This window comes from Leuciscus leuciscus (genome assembly GCF_965113295.1).
Source record: "Leuciscus leuciscus genome assembly, chromosome: 7".
Classification (NCBI taxonomy): Eukaryota; Metazoa; Chordata; class Actinopteri; order Cypriniformes; family Leuciscidae; genus Leuciscus; species Leuciscus leuciscus.
The window spans coordinates 32245704-32264898 of NC_138731.1; the positions used below are offsets into that span (position 1 = coordinate 32245704).

The 19195-nt window shown below is 38.4% G+C and overlaps 2 long non-coding RNA genes across 2 annotated transcripts in view; one reads left to right on the top strand and one right to left on the bottom strand.

Moving 5' to 3' along the window:
• Positions 1-19195, top strand: part of LOC309503780 — a 58232-nt gene that overhangs the window by 15087 nt on the left and 23950 nt on the right. The window lies entirely within an intron of this gene.
• Positions 3770-4476, bottom strand: LOC309503607. Its single transcript, XR_014207776.1, has 2 exons — positions 4281-4476; positions 3770-3953 (listed from the first exon to the last, which is right to left on the bottom strand). It is a non-coding gene; the product is annotated as an uncharacterized lncRNA (long non-coding RNA).

Sequence of the window (19195 nt, forward strand, 5' to 3'; positions counted from 1 at the left end):
GAGACAGACCATAACGGAAATGTTTCCAGGGGACCCCAATAAGTGACGTACCCGGCTGGGACGTGCTTACAGCTCAATGTCTACTTTATTTATTTATTCATTTATTTATTTTTGCAAAACATACAGAGATTACATGTTTATGACATACAACTTTGTATACAATATATAAAGTGTATTAACAATATCTTCAATGTCATCAGAATACAAAGAAAAACAAAGAAAAACATGAGGGAAAGGTAGGCCTATTAATCTATACATCAGTTACACTGTAAAAATGTTGTCATGTGAAGTTTAAAAAGGTTTCATAATAAATGTTAGGTAACGCAGGGTCCAAAGATGAGACGGCAAGATTTAAAGTTGAGACACTCACACAGATAAATACATAAATATACATAAAATTTATATTTATTTGCAACAGTTATGTTAACAGCAATGCTGCGTTGTCACGGGAACAACCCAGGTGAAAATAATGAGGAAATTATGTTGTCTTTCATTGCTCCCTTCATCAAGTGCATTCCAAACGGCTACATAATGGCACACAAGTGCCCTGCTCACTCCAAAGTCCCCACTTCAAGGGCTCTGCCCTTCTTAGGGAGTAGAAGGACATAGGGATGCTCACGAGCAATAGGGATGTCCCAGCTGGGTTCGTCACTTATTGGGGTCCTCTGGAAACATTTCCGTTGTGGTCTGTGCTTTGCAATGCGTTTCTGTATTTGGTTGTGTTGTGAGTATTTGGAGCACACATGTGTTGTGAAACTGATGAAGATGTTTTCTTAATTTGCGGGTGTTTTTCTGTTTGCATGTGTTTTCTTCAGTTGCAGCATGTTGAGCTCTCTCGGCCTCCAGTCCGTAGTAGGCTACTGTGAATTCAGACATACTTCTTTTGTCACATTCTGTTTTCCTTCCATATAGTAGGGAAATATGCAATTTCAGATGCAGCCTATGTTCCCTTGATAGAAATTCTGAAGTGCGAAACAATCACTTAAGCCAACTCAATACACAACATACTAAATTTAGTATTTTATTACTGTAGGTTAGCATAAACGTACCTAGCTACACAGGTAATGTACATAATCTAGACCGACATTTATTTATTTATTTATTAATTCATGGCTGAAATGTTGCAGGTATATTGGTCATGGTTTGTTTTGGGTTTTGTTCATGGTTCTTTTATTTTGTAGTCCTGGTTTTGTCATGTTCTCCCCTTGTCATGTGTCCTGTGTTGTCATTAATATATTGTCTTGATTGTGCATAGGTTTAATTGTTTAGTGATTAGTCCATGTGTCTATATAGCCCTCATGTTCCCATTGTCTCTTGTCTCGTATTGTTCCCTGTTACCGCTGTTCGTGAGTTTCATCTTCAGTTTAGTTATCATTTTGTTCACATTCTGAATTTATTTCAATAAAGCTGCACTTGGGTTCTTCTCACTTCAACTTGCCTCAGTGGATCTCTTACAATATGTAACAATCAAAGTATTTAGCATAATGAGCTTTTAAATAACATAAACAAATAATATCAGAAAGATGTCTGTGCTGCTGTTGTTCATAAATGCCTGTAGTGAATTTGTACAATGAGGACATTGCCATTTCACTGGAAATAGAGCCATCAGTGTCCCAGTGTGAGTCAGTGTCAATACTAGTGCCTGAATTTATGACCTAGAGAGCTGAATGAGTCCCATGTTGCTCAGTGATCATTCTTCGTTTGAAAATATTTTCTTTGCACATAGATTGTGATTTCTGCGACTTAGAACACAATTCAAAGCAGGAATTAAAAACAAATTGTTTATCATTCCAGTTTATTTTGAGGAAAAACATTTTTCGTTCTTTTTCGCAAATTCTGTGGTCTCCTTTCAAAAATATTAGTGGTAAGAATAAAAGAAAAGAATGGTTAATATAAAAAAAAAAAAGGTAGTATTGTTTCAAGATTAGAATTATAGAATGCGCACTGTGAAAAAGATGTCCAACTTACTCGAAATGTTAATTTCAGCATTTACTATAATACAATATTCAAATCAAAAGTTGAATCTCTTAACATTATAGTTAATGCACTTATACTAACATGAACTAACAATGAACAATTGTATTTTCATAAACTTAAATTAACAAAGATTAATAAATACTGTGACAAATGTTGGCCTATACAGTTACATTCTTTCAGCAGCAGAAAGGTATATAGGCCCAATATAAGCTATTCAAGAAGGGGGGCTCGAAAATGGCCAAATAAAAATTCTATTTTACTCATTTAGTTATTTTAAGTCATATTGTGCTTTGTTGGTATAATGTCTGCTGGAATGTAAAAAAAAAAGAAAAAGAAAAAAATTCAGTGTTAAATAATTATTTTTAAATTGTAGATTTTTAATAGATTTTTTTTTCCTTTAAAAAGCAAGACAAAATAGTAAAAATCACATTTGACTATTCAATTCATGCAACGGTGAAAGAATTGGCCAAATAAATAGAAAAAAAATATTAATTTAAATGTTGGTGTATATAATATTTCACATTTACCTGGTAGAGAGAAGTTAAGTTTAAATGTTATGCTTAGCCTCTCAGCGGCTATTGGCTGCCGCTATATGATATAATCTAAAAACAAATATGTTCAGAGATGTGTTTTCTGTTACAATACAAGGGAACTGAGAAAAGGTGTGTACAAGACAAACAAAACCTTTTTTATGTGTGATCCATGACAATCACTGATAATAGAGATGACATTACTTGTTATAGTTTACAGGCAGTTTAAAAACAGACATGTTTAAATATTTGCAAAATGTGTCGGCACGCAAATACTCTAGCCTTCTATGGCTGCAAAACCAAATGTTTTTTTTTTTTGTTTGTTTTTTTGCCATCATCATCTGAAGATTTGGTGAGGATTTTAGGAATTTCAAGATTTGAAACTGATTTTGAATTTAACATTGTGAGCACTTATATACAGTTTGACTATATACGCTATACAGTTTGAGTCACAGACCCTTCAGGACACATGTTGTTGATAGCACATTTTGCAAAAGTTTGTAAAAGTAAAAATAAAAAATAAAAAGTTGCATACTATATAAAGACCAATGTAAGATATAAAAAGGAAAAATATTTCACATTTATTTTTGTGAAGAACCTGGTTGTATCAATAAAAAATAAAAAAAATGCATTAAACAAACATATCTTATGTAAAGACCACCCATTGGCCCAACGACGGAATCCAACGGCCTGGGCGAAGGAATATTGTGTGTATGTCTTTTCAGCGCTCCAGTGAAGTTCACTTAATTTATTGGAATTTAGTTTCAATATTACTTTAGCTCTGCGCTTAATCTGACTCCAATTTCAAATGATAATCAAATTTAGATCGTGTTTCTGATTAGAAAATAGTCATAAATATTGATTATGAGTTCATTTATATCTTTGATTATTCTGAGTATCCCATACTTTCAATTATTCATTCATTAAGGGGCCCGATGCCGCACAGAGTCACACGCCCCGGGTTTACGTGGATTTCACGGACACAGCCTCGCCAGTCTGATCTTGGTCAGAGGGTGCAGGGTTTGCCAATACCTCTTAAGTCAGTTTCTTACTGCTCACTCATACAAAAAAGTGTAGTTTATTTAGCCACTTCGGTACAACTTGCCAAGTCATTGATAGACAGAAATCAAAAGGTCTTCAGATGACGTGCCTGCTCCGTTCATGTGCGCCTTTAGTTTGACCTATCCTGGACACAGAGCTGCGGTAGCACCAGCCTCCTCATAATCTACTAAAATAATGATTTCAGAAAACTTCAGAATAAATCAAGATGTAACATTTATTTTTCAGGTAAAAATGTATCATGCCAATTACACAAGTAATGATTAAAAGCCAATTCAGAAATAATAAATACATGACATCATTTACTCAAAGATGACTCTAAAAGTAAGCAATGCATTCCTGACAGAGACATACAGTGGTGTGTGAGTGTGTTCCAACGGGAAAACACTGAAACAGCACTGTATGGGGGATGATCCTGGTAAAGGGTCCCAAAGACTGCTCTGTCACCTACCCTTAAATACCCAGACCAGAACAAAAGGGTTATACAAATATTGTTTAGAGTTGTTTTGGGTCAATTCATGTACCCCAGGGGGTAACACCTGGTTTCGGGAGATATCTTGAAGAGACATCACCCAGAGAGGAGAACAGGATTCTCCTAAGTTCTCAATCTTTCTCATTAAACCAATGACTGCAATGAAATTAAGACCATTTTACCAATCGCACTGAGACACTTAAAATGATACCAAACATGAAAAGGAAAAACAATAGATTTACAAGATACATCATATGTGATATATAGACATTCTTAGTGAACTTTTGGTGACTTGACTCGCGAGAAGAGGAAGGGAGGAGGGAGAGGGGGATGCAGAGATAAGGAAAGAGATAAGTTTGGACAGGACAATGTCCTGTGCTCTGTCTTTGCTATCTTCTTTCCAGGGTGCGTTTTATGGCTTTATTGCAGGGTGAGTTTTGTCTTAGCAGGAAAATCAGTTAGAGAGGGACCAAATGTCATCTGAGCAGAGTTAATTTAACTCTGCTCAGATTTTGCTGTACATGATTATAATGGTGTCAAAGTGTTATAATTCATCAAACTTTATTAAATAAGTTACTTCTCAACCAGGTGCAGAGATTATTTTGAGTTCATGATTTGAAAAACATTTTTAAATTCTTAAGTTTGGTGAAGACGATTGTAAACATGGACATGGACCAAGTGACCGAGCAATTCACAAAATTCCGGAAATTCAAGCATCTGCATGACTCCTCTCGAGCCGAACACAAACACTGCCAGATTGCAGAAAATTCGTGGAGAGAGATGTCCTCCAACGTCGGTTTGAAGGTAGCGGAATATATGAAGCGATGAAGTACACCAGCGATAAATCTCGCCACAAGGAGCGGGGACCTAGGCGGGAAAAAAAGCCCCCGCCATTTTATTTCTTTCTGTCTTGCCTGTCACCCCGTGTGAAACACCGGGTTACGGAGTCAGACTTTGATAATAAGGTAAATATAGCATGTCCTTTGTGAACTTCTGTGTTGTGTTTAGGCTAGCTAGCTAACAATGCTATCACGCCATAAATGCCATATTGATTTGTGCAAAGATAATGCTTCTGTGAAACAAAAAGCATATATGTATGTTTGTGTAATAGGTTGTATTTATATGAAATAGGTTGTATTTATATTACATGTAATAAGTTGTAATTATATCTCACTTGCAGATAATACAAACGCAACAACGTAGTGACTGCAATGTAGGAATATTGTCAAGTCCTACTCTTGTTCAACTTCCAAAGGACTCAATCACTTTTATTTTTCTCTTGGCTTTGTCCGTTGATTGGTCTGTTCAGTGAATTAGGTTGTAAACCTTTAAAGACAGAGAACAAAAGTTACCATTTTAATTAAACATTTTAATGAATTTTAAATTAGTTTAAACGTTTAATTAAACATTTTAAATGAATTTTATGATGAATTACCCACTTAAGCCTTTTACATGGAATAAAGAACCCATTTAACAAAAAATCAATGAAGTCAATGTTGCAATGTGTTCCTTAACCAATCTACACAACAGTTAAACATAGCTCAAACATATTAAGCAGCATTTCAAACACCATGAAAGTAAATAAAACATTTCACCGACCATTGGCTTCTTTGGACTAAACCTACGAATGAAGTTTGTTTGTCTGAATGACTGAGGACCTCCATGTCTTCGCAGGTGCTCCAAATGACAATGACTGATCAGGTGACAAGCAGCCGGTTTGCTGCTGCTGGTGCACTCTGGGAAGTGTAGTTCTTTGAGACTCATTTCTGAGATTCAGCTCAACAAATATGCCATATACATAACACTGCCTATGTGTGCATAAACACTGAATGCATATAATAGACTAACTTATACTATTTGCTATCTCTTTCATAATCACAGGATGGGAGCGATGCAAGCACAAACTCCTCGACCTCTTCAACCTACACTGCTTTAGCTGTTTAGAGACCTCCACCCAACAAAACAGCCATCTCCTCTCTCCCCCTGCCATTTCCACAGCCATATCCTCTCCTCGCATGCGGCGACTCGCAGCTACTGGTGTTGGCGTGCTTTGTTTTTTTGTTTCTTTTGAACTTTTAATGACTTTTTAACTTTTAATGACTTTCTTAATACTATTTGATGTATGTGGATATTTGCCTTATATCTTCCTGGAAGAAATTCAAAGAGGAGTAAATGGAGAAAATGGAGGGCAAATTGTTTTATTGACTGTGATCCAACTGAGTTTGTGTTTGTTCGAATCACCTCAGGACTCGGCAAGAATTCAATATTCCCTGGAATTTCTGTTACAATGGTATAAGCCCTACAGCGTGAAGCAAACCATGGAATATCTGTACCCTGATTTTTCCAAAAAGATTAAAGAAAGGAGGTCTGGAAGAGATCATTGAGGAAGAACAATCAGGGTTTAGACTGGGAGACATATCAGTAATAATATTAGATTAATTTTAGATATAATTGTTACATACCGAATGATCTTATTCTATTCATAGAATTTACAAAGCATTTGATACCATAAGTCAAGAGTTTTTGTTTAAATGTATTAAACATTTTGGTTTTTGTTATGAACTGCTCCGAGACACGAAGGTTGAGGATCCAAATGCAGTTTATTAAAGTAAATCAAAATCGTAATAAGAATCCAGGCAAAGGTCATACACAGGCAGGCAATCCAAACAAACAGACAAATCCAGAGGATGAGGCAGGAACGGGAAAACCAGGACACGGGCAGAGATCAAGAACCAGGAACAATGACAACAAAGGAAACGCTTATGCTGCGTTCACATCGGACGCGAATAGCGCGTCAAATTCGCGTCTACCGCGTCTAGTTTGACGCTTGACCACATGTGTACATTCGCGTGTCAAGAGCGAGATTGACGCGCGTAAAAACAAAAGTTTGAAGCGACATTTACGCGCGTCAGAGGCGAAAGTTTCGAAACCCGTTGGCGGCCATCTTTTTTAGATGTTTATCGAGCATTAGCATTAGCATTAATCGAGAGAGTCACCGCTCGTATATGCTCTGGAGAGCAGAAACAGCTGCGTAGGGGACATCGTCGCTGTACTCGGGTCCACCAGACTCTCCGGAGGGTTTCAGGAGTTTCACAATTTGGTCCAGGACCTAGGTTTGGTGGACCTAACGGTGAGGACGCTGACGAGGACAGCGTAGGCCGTATAAGGCCTCGGCCTCGAGTGGTCGCTGCCTGACGAGCCCGCGCTGTACAGCCCGGCGCGAGGTTCACCCTCGCCCGCACCCACCTAATCTGTCATTTATTTTTGTTTTGATAATAAATGGAGCCAGCCTCCAAAAGTGAAACCTGTCCTGTGATTTTTTTTTTAGTTTGTATACACTAAATTGTATTTGTTGTCTTCACATTACATTAATAATGTTTCATATAGATATGGAATAAATTGCATTCAATACAAAATGAGTATCTCTCATATATTGAAATCGAGTTTTTATGTGAAAGATGTGCTTTGTTGTGCATTTTAGTCATATTACAAAATAATTTATTGAGGCCAAACATAAAATAACATTATAAACTGTCACTTCACCACGTGACAGCAGCAAGCAGCTGAAGCAGGCTCCTGATTGGTTAACGCGGCGCGAATTGACGCAGAAGTTCAGATTTTTCAACTCGGGTGGCAGACGCGAATTCGCGTCAAACACGAGAATGCACAAAAAGCACTACATAAAACATTCGCGCGTAACGCGCTTAACGCACCAGACGCTCAATTCGCTCCATTCGCGCGAACTTGACGCGCGAATGAGGCGTATTCGCGTCTACCGCGCCGCGCTCTACGCCTCATTCGCGCCGCAGGAATTTTTTACGCGCGAAACGCGTCTTTGCATTGACTTAACATTGAAATCACTCGCGCCTGACGCGCTATTCGCGTCCGGTGTGAACGCACCATTAGAAATGCAGTGGAATAACGTACAAGACTTCGCAGGGAATGATGAGGTGAACCAGGCTTATATGGGGTGAACTAAACAATATAATGAGACACAGGTGAATGTGATAATCAGGGATGATGAGTCCTGGCAGTGAATTATGGGAAATGTAGTTGTGAGTGAATAATGATAGTTTGATGTGGAGTGCCCTCAGGTTGCTCTCAAGGGCAAATGATTCTGAAATAATAAAAGCGGTTAATTGTATTGAAGAGTTTTCCTCAGTAGCAGGTCTTAAAATGAACATAAATAAATCTACGTTGTTTCCACTTAAGGCATGCAATTTAACAGAATTACATGATATTCCGATTAAACATACAGTTGCATATTTAGGAGTTATTATACATAAAGATGAGAATGAACGCAGTGTTCTCAATTTCAAGCCTATAATTAACAAAACTAAAACCAGATTTAATATAGGCCTATGGCTTCAAAGAGATTTATCCCTGAATGGTAGGGTCTTACTTTCCAAAGCAGAAGGGATATCAAGATCTGTCTATGTGTCTTTAGCTTTAGATATGCCATCTAATGTGTAAAAAGAATTAGATGTAACGAGGTTAGATGTTGAGGGAAGATTTAGACGGGAACCGGCGAGCATTCAAACAACTTTAATATCAAAAATAAAACAAATAGCCTACAAAACGAAAGTAAAAGACAGCATCCCCTCACGGACGACTGCTGTCACATCAAATAAAACAAACATCAAATAAAATGACACCTAGCACATTAGTTAAGCATGAGTTAATGCATATTAGTGCACCCGTATTGTAAAGTGTTGCCGATGGCCTTTAAAAAGGCAGACACTTTGATCAGTGCCCTGACTACTACTTTCTTTTATGCTTGGCTCTTTCTGGGTCTGGATCCGTCTGAAGATCTGAAGTCACTTCAGCTTTACGCAGCTTTGTTCTGGCAGTTGTATAGTCAACTAAGGAAATGTGAAAAAGATTTACTGAACATTTAAGCTTTTCCATTCACTTAAAACATTTTTCCACACACATTTTAAGCTACTATAATTAACATGGGTAATACAAACTGCTTCTATTTAATAAAAATGAATAATCTAAATATAACACTACCAGCTTTTCCCAAAACTCGCAATTGGAATTTCGTCCAATCTTCTTGAGAGTCTCTTCCCTCTCTAGCATCGATCGATCAACATTGACAGTGGAGGAAGGTGGCCAGTAATCCTCTTTCTTTTTCTTGTTATAATAGCCACAGTCTGCGAATACAGAAATTCCACAACCACAAAGGGCAGCATTTTACTAAACAAACGCAATCCACAATATTAGCAGTCATGTAGCAGAGGCAAGGCTACAAAAGCTCCATTATATGGTAAAAGGACCTTTTTTTTGTGTGCACTCCGTCAGACCGTCACAGGAAAAACTTGCAGTTGTCCACATAATCAATGTACAAGTTTGATTCCCAGAGCTGAAGAGTCAATGGGGTAATCTTAAAAAAAGTGTCCATGTTTGAAAAACAATCACACACTACATATGTGTCCCCAGGCAAACTGTACAATATATTGCTTACAAAGCAAACGTGTCCATTCAAAACAAAGCAATTGTCACCTATTCCACAATACACTGTAAAAAAAAATTACATCCCCAAGTCAAAAATTTCTAGTGACTGATCACATCTAAATTTTTCAATTAGTCTGACGTATTATTTCTCATTGAGCCAATGTTAACAGACTATTGCAACAAGAATTGCACTTGGGCCAATTAAAAAATTTAGATGTGACCAGTCACTAGAAAATTTTGACTTGGAGAGGTTAGAAATTTGTTACAGTGTAAATACAAATATTTTCCCCGTAGTACTGTTTGAACTGCTTGCACGCTTCAAATCCCTGAGGTAATGGTCCAGAGAGATGGAGTTTTTTTATGTTGATTTAGTACACTATCCTCCTGTCTATTTGCCTTTGCCTTTACTTTTTATTTTTCATGTGCCCGTTTTACAACTTGCTGCACTGGATGCTGTGGCCTCCGTACCATCTTTTTTACTTTTTACTAAAAAGTTCTCAAATGTACTCAAAAACATGAAATTAAAGTGGTAAAGTAAATCAAGTGGTCCATGTTTCCTTGCATCCTCCGCTAGATGAATTGTTATGTACATTATACACAATAAACTCCATATATTTTTGAAAAAATATCAACAAAATTTTGAAGTAACTGATGTGCATATTCAGAAAATTCTGAACATAAATCCAGACTGAGAAGAATTCTCATTGCTACAGACAGCATAATGAAATTTTGGTATAAATTCTGTGATAAATTATTACGCAGCACAACAGATCCAGTATATAATAGAAATAATCTGAATTCTGTGGCTTTCCACATGGCCACTTCAAACAAAGATCTGGGTTTCCTGGAGTAGGTCTTTGGTATGTGCAGCCTAACTGAGGTCATGTGTTGTGAAATTACAGAAAGAATATGTGCTGACACTGTACACTTTAAAGGGCCCTTAATCCACAAATAAATCTTACAACACCTAAACACACAATATGCATGTAGTCTAACACAAAGCTTGTAACTAGACCAACACCTAAACCTTTTAGTGGATAAACTCTCGTGTGGTGATCTTTATCAATATTTTCTTCAAACTGAGAGTCAGTTCTAAGCTCTGCAGTCCTGTCTGGATATGTCATTCTACCTTTCACATAATACACCTGTCTGTGTACAGCTTCAATATTTTATGAAACAGAACCCTGATAAAAACAGCCACTTGCTTCGTTATGGATGAATGACTCGATGACTCACCACCTACTGGTGGTTTTAATTTAATATTTAAAAGTATCACTTCGTTTTTACCATCATTGCATATTTCTCTATTGAATATTTTTTTTATTTAAAGCATTATTTATTTTATAAAGGTATTTATAAAGGTAAAAATGCACTGGAAAAATCGATTTAAGGGGGCAAATATTGTCCCTTATACTGAAAAAGGTGTGACTGAAGAGTGGGGGTACGCAGAAGGATGTTAAAAGCCTCATGGGGTGCAACTCTAAAAAGTTTGAGAACCACTGGGACTGGGTTAAGGAATAGAACAAAATAAACATCAACATCAAAGCACAATACACATACCAAGGGCAGAAAGAAGGCCTAATATACAGAGGTCCCTTACAAAGTTAGGTTAAAGATACAAACAAAGAGGGATTCAAACAAATAGCATATCAATAACAATGTAGAATGTACAGTCTGTGAGCTGAAGAGTAATATTCGGATAAAAAATGTGTTTTTGAAGGAGAGAAGGGTGGATGTTTGACAGATGTCTTGAGGACGAGCATTCCACAACCTCAGAGCCACTACGTTTTTAAATTTTAAATCATAAAAAAAAATCATAAAGCATATTTTGCAACATTCTGAATTTTGTTAAAAACGTTCTTCTTGAAATTCATAAAATCCTCACCAAATCTGCAGATGATGATGGCAAAAATTGGTTTCGCTGCCATAGAAGGCCAGAAACTTTGCGTGCCGACACATTTTGCAAATATTTAAACATGTCTGTTTTTAAACTGCCTGTAAACTATAACAAGTAATGTCATCTCTATTATCAGTGATTGTCATGGATCATCACACATAAAAAAGGTTTTGTTTGTCTTGTGCACACCTTTTCTCAGTTCCCTAGCTTGTATTGTAACAGAAAACACATCTCGGAACATATTTGTTTTTAGATTATATCATATAGCGGCAGCCAATAGCCGCTGAGAGGCTAAGCCTGTGTAACATTTAAACTTAACCTCTCTCAGGTAGGGATACACCAAAATGAAAATTATTGGCCGAAGTCAGACCAAATATGATTAAACACTTTTGTTGCATTTTTTTCTATTTATTTAGCCAATTCTTTTATTGACTATTAAATAGTCAAATGTGTTTTTTACTATTTTGTCTTGCTTTTTAAAGGAAAAAAATCTATTAAAAATCTACAATTTAAATTATTTAACACTGAACTTTTTTCTTTTTTTTTTACATTCCAGCAGACATTATACCAACAAAGCACAATATGACTTAAAAAAAATAAATGAGTAAAATAAAAATATTTTTATTTGGCTATCTTCGAGCCTCCCTTCTTGAATAGCCTATATTGGGCCTGTATACCTTTCTGCTGCTGAAAGAATGTAACTGTATAGGCCAACATTACAGTATTTATTAATCTTTGTTAATGTAAGTTAATGAAAATACAATTGTTCATTGTTAGTTCATGTTAGTATAAGTGCATTAACTAATGTTAAGAGATTCAACTTTTGATTTTAATATTATATTATAGTAAATGCTGAAATTAACATTGAGTAAGTTGGACATCTTTTTCACAGTGTACATTCTATAACTCTAATCTTGAAACAATACTACCTTTTTTATGTTAACCATTCTTTTATTTTATTCTTACCACTAATATTTTTGGACCGGAGACCACAGAATTTGGGAAAAAGAACGAAAAATTCTCTTCCTCAAAATAAACTGGAATGATAAACAATTTGTATTTACAAACCCGATTCCAAAAAAGTTGGGATACTGTACAAATTGTGAATAAAAACAGAATGCAATGATGTGGAAGTTTCACATTTCAATATTGTATTCAGAATACAACATAGATGACATATCAAATGTTTAAACTGAGAAAATGTATCATTTTAAGGGAAAAATAAGTTGATTTTAAATTTCATGGCATCAACCCATCTCAAAAAAGTTGGGACAAGGCCATGTTTGCCACTGTGTGGCATCCCCTCTTTTTATAACAGTCTGCAAACGTCTGGGGACTGAGGAGACAAGTTGCTCAAGTTTAGGAATAGGAATGTTGTCCCATTATTGTCTAATACAGGATAGTTGCTCAACTGTGTTAGGTCTTCTTTGTTGCATATTCCTCTTTATGATGCGCCAAATGTTTTCTATGGGTGAAAGATCTGGACTGCAGGCTGGCCAGTACCCGGATCATTCTACGCAGCCATGATATTGGTGCAGTATGTGGTCTGGCATTGTCATGTTGGAAAATGCAAGGTCTTCCCTGAAAGAGACGACGTCTGGATGGGAACATATGTATGGAGGTATTTTTTTGTGTAAAACTACTGAACGCCTGTGACAGTGGAATTTGTAGTTGTAGAGAATAGCCACACATGTGTATCAGTAAATTTGAAGTCACAGAGAGAAATGTTTTAAGAGTTGCAAACTTGTAGACTTTTTTTTATCTTCCACAAACACAACACAACAGTCACACCTTCTCAAATTCTTCATTGCAGGTGCACAAATCCTATTCTACAAATCACAAATTAAGAAACTCATACGCTCACATTTTTGCTACAGTTGCTGCAGTGAATATGGTGCAAAACGCATTTACACACCCGCATCAAGAAATGTGAAGTCACGGAGAAATTTTGCTCATCTGCAAATCAGTATGTGAATTCATCCAATGAGAGTTGCACACTTGTAGAATATTTTCTCACAAATGTCTTGTATATTTTTCTAGCACAAACACAAGTACATAACCACAGCTGCTTGAATCTGCTGCGACCAATCTCAAACACTGTTTTTCGCTTTCAAGTGACAAGTTTCGCCCGCTCTCCCTTTTGCACCAAGTGCACCGTGAAATGTGGGGCAAAAGTGAGTTGTGCAACTGTAGAGGCAGTGGGCGGAGCCTACATGAATATTCATGAGTTTCCCGGGCATGCGCGTGGAATTGCTCATTCTAGTTCACGCTCCTCGTTTCTCAGCAGGTTTAATGGATTATTTCAAAAAAGGTAAATATAGTTTCAGCGCGAACTTAAACTACAATTGTGTATCGTTTTGTTAAATTCCTAATCTTTTTATTAATTCGTCACTGACTGAATGATTGCTGGCATTCACTTCGTGTAGGCCTATATACAGTAGCTACAGCAAACTTCAACACGCCGTATAAATTGCACCTTGCGAAGCTTTAAAACTGTGGCTTTTACTAATTATTATCATTTGTTGATTGCAATAAATTAAATAAACCTTCACAAATGTATCTGTGGGCTAACACTTTTTAAAATATATATAATATATCCTGGTGTGATTGTTCTTAAATTCTTGTTCGTTTAAATAAGCCAAATCATTTAAGACCAAACTCAAGCATGAATGTGTTGCTTTAATACATACGTACAATTTGGATTAAACAAAATTGTATGGACAAAAGTGGATAAATTACATTTGATACAACTAGGTTACTGTAAATGAGAAACAAAAAACACTTAACATTATTTTACGGAATATAATAAGCCACCAATTTGATGTTCTAAAAAAAAATATTTACAAACATACTGGCAAAATAATATAAAAATATTATTTTTAATGTTTTGATTGCAAGGTGTGCTTGTGCTGGTTTTGATCTAATAATATATATACACGGTTCAAAAGTATGGTATTAGTAAGGTTCTAAGGTAAGGTACCTCTAAGGTACCAAGACTACATTTATCTGAAAAACAGTAATATTGTGAAATATTTTTATCAACTGTTTTCTATTTTAATGTTTTTAAAAATATATTGTGATGGCAGAGCTCATTTTACTCTAGATTTCAGTGTCACATGAGCCTTCAGAAATCATTCTAATACTGATTTGCTGCTCAAGAAACATTTCTGATTATTATCACAGTTGAAAATGGTTCTGCTGCTTAATGAAGTGTGGAAATTGACCTTGCCTGCTATAAAAGTATAGGCCTAACATTTCTTAAATCATAGTGATTCCAAACTTTTGTCATGCAAATCTTAAATACCAGAATGTCATGTTTTAACATTGATCCAACAAAGTTTAAAGGTTTCATTTTCAAGAGTTCAAGTCGGAAGTAGATCATGCATTTGTATCAATGGTCATCATTGTGTATCATCCAGGCACACAGAGCAACACATAAGGTCAAAGAAAGAACATGACAACGAGAAACATCAGTATAGGGTGCAAAATGTTTATTTGGACATGGATATGGTTGTGGAGTTATTTCCCAGAGATTATTGCCAGAGATGACACAGTTGTAAAGCTTCATAAGGTAAGGTATCAGAAGAGCTTAGCAATAAATAAATTAAATGGTAATGGTTCATGTATTTAGGAATATTCTGCTCTTCTGTTGGAAATAAGTGTTGCTGTAATCATTCAGGTGTTCTGGAATTTTTGGTTTTACGGTAAAAGTGGAACGTTATTTTTATTTTATTTATTTATAATTTTTTTTATTGCAGTGACATTCAACAAATGATAACAAAAGACAGTTTAAAGCATTGCAATGTACAGAGGAAAAGCACAACGAAATGAACGAGTTGAAGTTTGCTGTGCTTTATAGGCCTACACGAAGTGAATGCCAGCAATAATTTAGTCATTAACGAATGCACAAAACGTGCAAACTAATAAAAACATTATGAACTTTATGAAATGATACACAATTGTATTTTAAGTTCGCGCTGAAACTATATTTACCTTTTTTTAAATAATCCATTAAACCTGCTGAGGAGCGTGAACTAGAATGAGCAGTTCCACGCGCATGCTCTTATTCCGTAAAATAATGTTAAGTGTTTTTTGTTTCTCATTTACAGGAAACCTAGTTGTATCAAATGTAATTTATCCACTTTTGTCCATATAATTTTGTTTAATCCAAATTGTACGTATGTATTAAAGCAACACATTCATGCTTGAGTTTGGTCTTAAATGATTTGGCTTATTTAAACGAACAAGAATTTAAGAACAATGACACCAGGATATATTATATATATTTTAAAAAGTGTTAGCCCACAAATACATATGTGAAGGTTTATTTAATTTATTGCAATCAACAAATGATAATAATTAGTAAAAGCCACAGTTTTAAAGCTTCGCAAGGTGCAATTTATACGCCGAGTTGAAGTTTGCTGTAGCTACTGTATTGTAACAACCGAACAAAATGCTAGGGAGGCAGAGATCAAACACACTCGGATGGTATGTGAAACGTACAAAGTTCTTTATTAATCTTAAAACATGATAGGCTCTTAAACAAACATGTTACCCCCCTTTGGTTGTTGATTACAATGTCCCGTGAAACAGTCCAGCTCCCGTCCGATGAGGAGGGGCGGATTACCGGAAATCCTCAGTTTTCGACAGGTCCACGTAGACGGGCTCGCATCCAATAGATGCACACAGGAATCGGGGACCGTCCTTAAATAGACAGGATCAGCCTCTCCAGTCTCTTTAACTTGATAACAGAGTACATGTGTCCAGAGCTCTCCTAAATCCAAGCAGAGTCCCTATCTGTCTACATTTGCCCCCCCACTGGCTGGCTATCTTCACCGCCGGTGGTACTGGTTACCGCGAGCGGCCGTCAAACGGGTACCCAAGTGAGAGCTCTCCCACCTCTCTCTCGAGCAGAACTCCACACCTCAATAAATAATCCTCCACTCCTCCCCCTTCACCTGTACGCATTGATTTAATTACACATCCATTCATTCGTTCAGACCAAGGGGGCGTGTGCTTCAATCACTTAATTTCCTCTTAATCATCACACTACCCCCTCCCAAGTGAAAAGGACTCGTCCTCGAGTCAAGCAGTCAAGTCATAGTCCAACAATCGGGCCGGTACCCTCTTAGCCCGCGACGAACGACCCTCAGCAGATCCATTAAGACAGGCCGGTAGTGCAGGCAACCGAATGGGAGCAGAAGCCATCCCAGCATCCAACACAAGACCAGGATGCCGTGCTGCGTCAGCCGATGGTCCAGGGTGCAGCGCAGCGTCAGGCGGAGGTCCAGGGTGCAGCGCAGCGTCAGGCGGGGGTCCAGGGTGCAGCGCAGTGTCATGCGGGGGTCCAGGGTGCAGCACAGCGTCAGGCGGGGGTCCAGGGTGCAGCGCAGCGTCAGGCGGGGGTCCAGTGTGCAGCGCAGCGTCAGGCGGGGGTCCAGGGTGCAGCGCAGCGTCAGGCGGAGGTCCAGGGTGCAGCACAACGTCAGGCAGGGGTCCAGGGTGCAGCGCAGCGTCAGCCGGTGGTCCAGGGTGCAGCACAGCGTCAGGCGGGGGTCCAAGATGCAGCGCAGCGTCAGGCGAGGGTCCAGGGTGCAGCGCAGCGTCAGGCGGGGGTCCAGGGTGCAGCGCACTCCTTTCCACAGCTACAGCCAACATTTGCTCCCTCTCAACACTCCGCAGTTCTGGCCGTTCTGCAAATAAATTAACAATATATGGCTTGAGACGATTAAAATGCACAACACATTCAGGCCCTTTTTCCTGTGGAGCTATTCGATACAAAATGTCCGTAACTCGCTCAAGGACAACAAACGGCCCCATAAACCGCCTTTGTAATTTCGGACACACACCCCGCTTACGCGCCTTATTTTTCACCCACACCAATTCCCCTTCTGTGTAAAACTGATGGGAAACTTTCAAATCAAAATATTGTTTCTGCTTCCCTGATGCCTTCAGTTGATGTGCTTTCACAGCCTCCACTACCGTAGACAAACTTTCAGCTACTTTCTCCACATAATCATTAGCTGAATCAAAACGTTCTGTCTCCCCCACTCCCAACATAACATCCACGGGCAAAACAATCTCTCGTCCAAACAGAACTTTATATGGCGAGAACCCGGTAGTAGCATGTGTACTGCTCCTATAGGCCATCATAACATATGGCAGGAGCACGTCCCAATTCTGCTGGTTACTATCCACAAACAAAGACAGCATGGAGAGTAAAGTACGATTGAACCTCTCTACCATTCCGTTCGATTGAGGATTATAGGCTGTCGTTCTTGTTTTATGCATCTGTAATAAGGCACACAACTCTGTAAATAACTTTGATTCAAAGTTTCGACCTTGGTCCGAATGGATACTGCGGGGGACCCCAAATCTGCACACCCACTCCTGCACCAAAACCTTCACTATAGATGCTGCCTCTTGATTTGGAAGCGCAACCGCTTCCGTCCACTTCGAGAAATAATCCCCAATTACTAGGATATACTTATTCTTTTCCCCGGTTAAGGGCAGAGGACCCAAAATATCTACCGCTACCCGTTCAAAAGGTCGAGAAACAAAAGAGGGTTGCAAAGGGGCACGCACATTTAGCGCAACTGACTTACGAGACGCACATTCTGTACATCCCCTGCACCACCTCTTTACATCCTCGAACCACCCGGGCCAATAAAACCTGTCTTTTACTTTCGCCTGTAATTTTTGCACACCTAAATGACCACCCGTTGCTGAATTATGTAACATTTTCAAAACCTCTGGAACCATCGCCTTAGGAAGTACCACCTGGACTTTTAATGCTGCATCTGTATTAAGAGGCGGTTTACGTACCAATCGCCCGCGCTCCAACTCCAGCTGATCCCACACAGGCAGAAACCCACCCACTTCCCCTTTAGTCTGTGCTTCAGCACACCCCTCCTCCCCCCGCAACAGCAATTGTTCTACAACTTGTAAAACAGCATCCCTCTTCTGTGCCCCCACCAGCTCATCCTCAATCTCCCCCAAAGGAGGAGTTTCACATACAGCGCACACAGAGGCACTAACCTGCAAACGGGGATCTAAAAAATCTTCACACTTGTCACCAAATGATGGCAAGCGTGAAAGCGCGTCCGCATTAACGTGTTTTTTTCCCGGGCGGTGTACAATTTTATATTGGAAACTGGCCAACTGTTCCACCCATCTAGCCAGCTGTCCTTCTAGCCCCTGGAAATTATGGAGCCACCTTAAGGAGTTATGGTCAGTACGCATTATAAATTCTTTTCCAAGCAGATAATGCTTGAAATATTTAGTAAATACTACCATACTAAGCAACTCCTTTTTCGTTGTAGCATATCTACGTTCCTGTTTAGTTAGAGCTCGACTAGCATACGCCACAACCCGCTCAAGGCCGTCTACCTCCTGAGACAAAACTGCACCAATGCCAACATCACTGGCATCCGTGTCTAACAGAAATGCCTTGTGCGGGTCTGGATATGCTAGAACTGGAGTTGTCACCAGGGCCGTTTTAAGCTGTAAAAATGCCAGCTGGCATGCCTCATCCCATTTAAATTTCCGACCTTTTTCTGTGAGGCTATGTAATGGTCGCGCAATTTCAGCGAACCCCTCAATAAATCGCCGATAATAAGATGCCAACCCCACGAAACTACGCACCTCAGTTTGATTATTCGGTACAGGCCATTGTCTCACTGCATCTATTTTAACGGGGTCTGCTCGTATTCCATCAGCCGATATAACGTGCCCCAAATAACGGACCTGAGTGGCAAACAATGTGCATTTAGATGGCTTAACCTTTAAGTTCGCATGGCGTAA